Source organism: Chenopodium album, chromosome 21 (assembly GCF_948465745.1).
Source record: "Chenopodium album chromosome 21, dcCheAlbu1.1, whole genome shotgun sequence".
Taxonomy (NCBI): domain Eukaryota; kingdom Viridiplantae; phylum Streptophyta; class Magnoliopsida; order Caryophyllales; family Amaranthaceae; genus Chenopodium; species Chenopodium album.
The window spans coordinates 5,119,436-5,127,116 of NC_137854.1; the positions used below are offsets into that span (position 1 = coordinate 5,119,436).

Consider the following 7,681-nt stretch of genomic DNA (forward strand, 5'->3'; position numbering starts at 1 on the left):
ACCCAATGTATTACTCCCAAAACCTCATTTTTTGGTTTCACAAATAGGTTGAGGAGGTAGATGATTTTACAGCTGAAATTGAAGAAAAAGAAGAGTGATGAAATCACACTATTGCATGAGCTCAAAAATAATCAGTATTTGTTTAAGTCATAAAATAAACCTGGATCATAATCACACAATTCATCTTCTTCAAGACCTATCTCAACACAAGGAGAATATCCCACTTCACTCATTTGATCCACCAGTTCATGGATTACTTCATATATATTTTCTCGAAAACTATGTGACATGTCTTTGGCAACGAACTCATGCCTGATATTCTTTACTTCAATCCAACTTAAACCCGCGTCTTTTCTCAATCCTTTCTCACCCATAAGCCTTCTCACATGACGAGAATCATCCCATCTTTTACCTGCTGCATAAACGTTTGACAGCATCACATATCTAGCAGCATTACTTGGCTCCAACTTAAATAGCATTTCTGCAGCCTTATGAGCAAGACTCGTATTTCCATGGACCCGGCAAGAACCTAAGAGCGCACCCCACATTCCAACATGATCAGAAACAGCAGGAGCTTTCTCAATAAGCTCTACTGCATCATTAAGTCTGTTCTTTCTTCCAAGCAAATCAATCATGATAGCATAGTGTTCTGGTCTTGGCTTCAAACCATACTTTGTCATTAAGTCAAGAATTCTGATGCCTTCATCAACTAGACCTGTGTGGCAGCAAGCAGATAACACTCCAAGAAATGTGACTTCATTAGGCTTTACTTTTGCTACAATCATCCTTTCAAACATTTCAAGCGATTCTTCATTATGTCCATTATAAGCCAACCCATTTATAATGGAGTTCCAAGAAACATCATTCTTTTCCGGCATCCTCTCAAAAACCAGCCTTGCTGATCTCATGTTTCCACACTTGCAATACATGTTAATCAAAGCGTTACAAATAAACGAATTCATCAAAGGAACTCTGGTGTTTGATCTAAGGATTCGACAATGAAGTTGTTTCCCTTTTTCTGTAAGTGCTAAATCAGCACAAGCACCTAACACAGCAACATATGTAAAGGCGCTAGGTGGAACCTCATCTTTCTGCATCTGATCAAAGAGATCAAGAGCTTCAATTCCTCCTCCACTTTGAGAAAAACCCGTGATCAATGCAGTCCAAGATACTGAATTCTTCACAGGCATTTGCTTAAAAACCAGGCAAGCATCTTCCATCCTAGACGCTCTGGCATAGGCAGCAACCATCGAAGTCCATGACACAATATCTCGTTCAGGCATTCGAGCAAATATCGAGTGAGATAAATCAGGATGACCACATTTACCATAACCATCAATCAAAGAATTACATATGATAACATCATACTCTAATCCAAGCACAACTGCCACACTATGAAGTTGTTGCAGCATATTTTTCAAACCCAAAACAGCACAACTACTAACAGCACTGACAATTGTATACTCATCCAAGAACAACCCAAACCCACTACACACACTTTGCATCTTCTTGAAAAAACACAAAGACTCACTATAAAACCCATAATGGGCTAACCCAGAAACCACAGAGTTGTAACTGACAATATCTGGTTCAGGCATTTTATCAAGCAGTTGGTGTGCATGATCAAAAAGACCATTTTTGGAATACCCAGATATAATTGTGTTCCAAGAAAAACTATTCTTCTCAGGGAGATCATCAAAAGCTTTCTGGGCACTTTCAATGGAGTTGCATTTGGAATATAACTCGACAAGGCGGTTCGAGATAAAAGAGTTGAGAATGAAGGATGTTTTTATGAAGTGAGAGTGAAGAATTCTGCCAAATTGCAGGTCTTTGGTTGCAATGCAGTGAGTTAAGAATGATGCACATTGTTTAGGAGTGTTCAACATGTATAGTGAAAATAGTGAAATTAAGCTATTTGGTTAATTTGGGTCATAAATTAAGCCTATGTTTCTAGATAAAACACAGTAGAGTTTGGTGGTTGGATTTTGTTTTGGTGTTTGCAATTGTTGATCAATTTAGAGTCTCTCATTATTCTTTGCTACTATACATGTCTAATAGTCTAATTGTTAACGAGTGTATTACACCACCAAGTGTTTAGATCAACTGGCGAAGGGTATATTATCCCTTTGTAATTAGAGGCTTGGCAAGTGTAGGGAATGTCTTAAATGCAAAATGACTCCAAAAGCTACTCCCTCCAATCCTCCATACACAACTTTGATCATTGTAAAAAAATGTAGTAATAAAAATAGAAAAAAGTTTTATTATAACTACATTTGAGCTTTATATAGTTATATGTTATTGATTAAAATTATGTGATTAACAATTGCAGATGAATAGTGTAAAGTTAACATGTGATTTATTAGAAGCAAAAGAACTTTTCTTAGTCAACTAAATTTTTAAGTGTAAAAAGGGTAAATAATTTTGTATAAGTAACATCATATCTATTGATCATAGGATCCTCTGCCAATTTGAAAGGAGATATAGGATCTTCAATATAATAACATATGAACGACTTAAAAAACATGATTTTGATATATAAATAGCATAGTTGCATTAATAAGTTAATCCTATTCAGTGATCATTGGATATATTTGATAAATCAAACTGTCATAGTTACAAGATTAACAAACAAAATTTCATTAGCCTAGTAATAGAAGCATAGTTTATTTTCAAAAGATTGCACTTCAGATGCCTGCTGAGATACCATGAAGGAAACCAAAACAAAACTCGGAACAGCTTAATCATCTGTTGCCTCACAAAGTCACAATTTAGCAGGAATTTTGGACAACTCCACAGATCACAATACATATACTCCAGTAGTTGAAGGCTAAAGAGGTCTACAATATGACTCAAATCTATGGTCATCCTTATATGCCAATTAACTAATAATCATCTGCTTCAAATACTCAGCTTGGTCGGGGAAATACTCCAATAGTTCATCCTTGGTCACCCAAACATAATCATCACATCCACCAATGTTAATCTTGTTCGCTGAAATCACTTGTGATTTGAAGAAGAATCTCTGCTATAAAAAAATTATTCAGGATAAGATATTTCATTTGTGTTTCAGGCATGAGAATAGAACAGATGCAAGTTTATTTGTGTAGCACATAGACACACACCTTCAATGGATCTGCTTTGTCAGCTGCCTGTACAGCCATATGGCCCATGGGTGCATTTCCGACAAAATATGTGTGTGTAAGGTCACCGAGAACGGATTGTAGAGCAGACTCTGCACACTGAAATGGGCAGTGGACTATGAGAAAAGAAGAAAAAAAAAGGGATACCACTTTCTAAGATTACCAACCTTCCGCAACGTCTCTTCATTATCATAGACCTTTTCTGGAAAATGCCAAACAGGCTTCCCATCAGAAGAGCCATAAGAAGTTCCATGAAGGAGAAGATAGAGCCTCCGATCAAGAGCTCTTTGCAATGACCTAAAAGGACAAAAAGGAAATGGTATAATGTTTATCATACATAAACATATATCAAGGATTCCAGACCCACAATAACAATTCACAGAAATACATCCCCACTCTTTCAAACAGGAAGATAAAGGTCGTATATGAAGCTCTTTGAAGCAAGAAGTTGCACACACAAAAGATTTTTTTTTTTAAAAAAAAAAAAGCTATGGGAAAAGAAGTTTTGGGCTAAGCAGGTAAAAACTGACAGCATACTCTGAAATCATGTGAATGAAGCAGCTAAAGCAAATAACGACAAGTGATTTACATAAAGCAAGAATAGAGGACAACGGCAAAAATACTATAAGATGGTGAGTCAGTCTTTTGTAATCAGTTAATTATAGGATATCATGTGACTGATCAATATTTCAAACAAGAGAGCAATATTCAGAAAGATGAGTAATCAAGTAAAATTTATGCATCAAATTGCAACAAAGACATAAAACCTACAAAGAGGCTCTTGCTCATGACAGGATGGGGGTGGGGGTCGGCTGTATGTAGCCAGCACCTGCAATTACAAAATAACTAAACCAAAATCACCCTTGATCCAAAGTACTGTTCTGCCAGCCTATCTGATTGGATCTTATGTATTAATAACACAAAAATGCTATGTATAAAGGAAACACCTTCTAATACCTTTTATCATTTGCTTTGTCAGCTTCAGTGATCCGTTAAGCTGGTTTGTAGTCAATTTGATAATCACCCTTTCCTCTGCCAGAAAATGCAAACAAAAAGAATCAACATAAGTAGGCAATAGATTTATGGACAATGCACGAGTTGACACCACGAAGAACAAGAAAAGAACTTACTGAAGAGGCATATATTATAACACCTAACCTAAATTTGTAATTAGTTAGTCACAGACTTAAATGTTCTTAGCTTAGGTCATTCACAACTTTTACAAGCCACAATTCTACTCATTTGGAGCTAGATTACAGAGTTAGGCAAACAAACGAATTATTTACATCAATCTGATCTCTAGTGGGTTAGATTGTAATTCACTTTCATCAGTTTCGCAACAGCTATAGCACATTAAGACAGAACAAAAGTAAACAAGTTTGTAAATAGAATCACCAATATGACAAGCCATCTAGGCACAATAATTCACCTACACAGAGAGTGTAAACTAATTATCATGCCAGATAAGTTGTTAACATTATAATAGACATATATGTAGATTATGTTTCCAAACCATTTTTTGTAGCATGCAACAAATATTAGATTCCACCAAATATGGTAATTGTGATGAAACAGAAGGAGGAACTCATAAACTGTAACAACATGATATACGGATAATAGTTTCCATCAACTCTAAATTGCAACAATTAGTCTCCATATTATCCTATGAGACATATATCCAATTTCATGACTTTAACCTAGATGAGGGAGAGATCAGAGATTATAAAACCAAGCAATTACCGAGCTTCGTATTTCTTATAGAATTCATCAGGGTATACCCGTCGATATTGCTGCTTCCATCGAAACCTATACATAATCAAAGAAAACTTCACTTAAGGAGGTACAGAATAACTTTCCTATATAGAATACAGAAGAAATTACTACAATACAGTATATGCAGAAATTATTACTTTAATAGCATAATTTTCTGAAAAATCTTGCATCATTTGATCATAATTACGGAGTATTAAATTTCACTCATTCACAGATGGGAGATCTCAAAAAATGCAGCGAGTTGCATGACTATTATCCATGTATAAAAAATTGAGCCACTGAGGAAATTCATGATGTTAGAACTTGAAATGAAGCTTCTACAGTTCTACCAATCCCCCTTCCTTTCTTCTTTCCCGAGAACACTCTATAAGGTTTAGTACCATCCTAGAAATACCATATTTTTCTTGTCCATTATCTTCCATACCAATCATATGCCTAAATCCCAATGGCTACTAGCGTTGGACACGTTTCAAGTGTCAAAACCAGCTATTTTCTTGTCCAAAATAAAGTGCCAAGTGACCATACCCATGAGGCCATGCACGCTGTTAAGTATCTAACACGACTGCATACGCGAAGATACACGATAAAACAAAGAGTCTTAATACAATTGCCAGATTGTATATTTATCCTAACCCAATGCCAATGTAACAGTGACCTAGGCAATCATCCAAAATTCAAGCAAACATGATACATATCAGTTTCCGCTTTAAAGCAATTCAAATGCCTACTATGTATATACTATTTAGAAGTGTTCAAACTAATAGTCAATCTCGCTGACAATTATAAATTAGACTTGTAGAGCTACGGACTATTAATCTATTATTAACCATAGCTGTTTCAACCCATCCTCATTCTTGGTAGACTAGAACCATCTTCTTAAGCTTCAAATAAAAAGACTAACTTCCACAAGTTCAATCCATTAAAGTTAACTCCAGTATGACTAACTTCTACTCTTGTATTCCACTCTCTCAAAACTTCCAACACTAATATTCTTCTGAGCAAAAGAAAATGACATTACTTTTGACGCACCAATAGGTAAAGTGACTCATAGTAGTTTCTTAACCACTTCTTCTGATCTCAAGGCAAAAATCTCCCCTAAAATGCACCCAATTCAACTTATACTAAAGTGTATAAACTCGTACTCAGAAGTCCAATTTTGTTCTTTCACATACATTCAACCTTACAAATATCAGCAATTCATCAAATTACTTATTCAATCACCAAGCAAAAAGGCAATAACCCCTAAAAATGCACCCAATAAATCTTTCTTTCTTTCGAAAATGTATTTCAGAAATCACAATCGTAACTCCAAACTTTTACTTCGTACTTTCACATTCGTTCTAGCATATACATTTAAGCAATTCATCAAATTCATCATTCAATCACCAAAAATCAAGTACCAATTTTTTCAATCCCAACCTCATTTGATCCCGAAATCAAACAAACAATGAAAAACAAAAAACATTTTCACTTCAACAAATTGAAAATCGAAAAAAAGGTAGAAAAAATTAGGGCTTACGAGAATTCCTGAAAAGCGTAAATAACAGGGTCGATTTTGGGGATGACAACAGGAAGCCTCTCAAAGAGCACAGAAGCGACGATCTTATCAGTGTTAGTACTACTAGTGGTGGTGCTGAAGCTTCGAAGTGAGTGCATCAATGGCGTCGTACATCTTCTCTGCATTTTTTTTGTTGAGATTTATCAGATAAACCCTAACAAAGTTAAGCCTTTCTTACAAAAATGGCGTTTGACCCAAAATTAAGTGATTGGGTTCTTTCCTACTCTACGAGTCTACGGTTAGTTACTAATTGGCAACTTAGGTTCTTAGCCCAACCCAATCAAACTAATCACTAACCACTTTTTTTTTTTTTTCCTTCTTTTTATTATTTTATTTATTTATTTATTTATCAAAAAAAAAGAAATCACTAAGACACTAACCACTTTGTCTTTACTAGAAAAAATCACGATAAAATAACCAGTTTTGAGGTCGAGCAATTTAACGGAAGGTGTTGTTATGAAAGGTTATTATTGTTCAATCGGTCAATCTCAATAATAAATCATGGTTTGTAGATATCTAGACTAGATAGATAGATAGATGAGTAATGGACTAATGGTGTAAAACACTATGATTTGCATGAAAAAGTTGAATATAGCCCATAGAAAATCTAAGCATGTCAACTGTCAAGTGTCTGTTTGTTGGCTATGACGATAAACAATTTTTATTGTACAATCGGTTGTACCCTGTGCATGATATAAACATAATAATTTTTCTTATTTATTTATTTGAAATTATTATGATTTATGGCTCATGATATAAACACTAATCACCAATGTCATGAATTATTTTAATTTCAATTTGATGTACATGAATATTTATTTAATTTTACTTTAGTGGAATTGTGGCTGATCAATGATTATTTTTTGGTTGATTAAAAAGTATTCACAATCACTATAAACTCCTTAAACAGAGAATTAAAAAAAAAAAAAAAAATCTACTGGTATTTGTATTTGTATTTATAGACTTATAGTGCTTCTTAGTCATGTTACTTTTACTTTGTAACTATGTTAGGATATAGACCATAACCATATAGTATTAGAAAATAAAAAATTGTCACACCCGTGACTCCATAATGCTAGAGATTGGGATTATAATAATTGCAAACAAATTACAAATGTATACAGTATTATTAAAATCACAAAACAACAACCAAAACTAAATAAACTACAAATAAATAATGCCAATGCCAAACTTTAGCTTAGCATGTGAA

At 34.4% G+C, this 7,681-nt stretch overlaps 2 pseudogenes across 1 annotated transcript; both read right to left on the reverse strand.

Moving 5' to 3' along the window:
• Positions 1–119: 119 nt before the first annotated feature.
• Positions 120–1,923, reverse strand: LOC145603118 (pentatricopeptide repeat-containing protein At2g21090 pseudogene; annotated as a pseudogene).
• A 654-nt stretch (positions 1,924–2,577) lies between these two features.
• On the reverse strand, positions 2,578–6,640 carry LOC145602848 (uncharacterized; annotated as a pseudogene). The gene is made up of 6 exons (XR_014104630.1): positions 6,433–6,640; positions 4,881–4,946; positions 4,098–4,172; positions 3,308–3,437; positions 3,123–3,239; positions 2,578–3,025 (listed from the first exon to the last, which is right to left on the reverse strand). The product of XR_014104630.1 is annotated as an uncharacterized LOC145602848 (transcript).
• Positions 6,641–7,681: the final 1,041 nt, after the last annotated feature.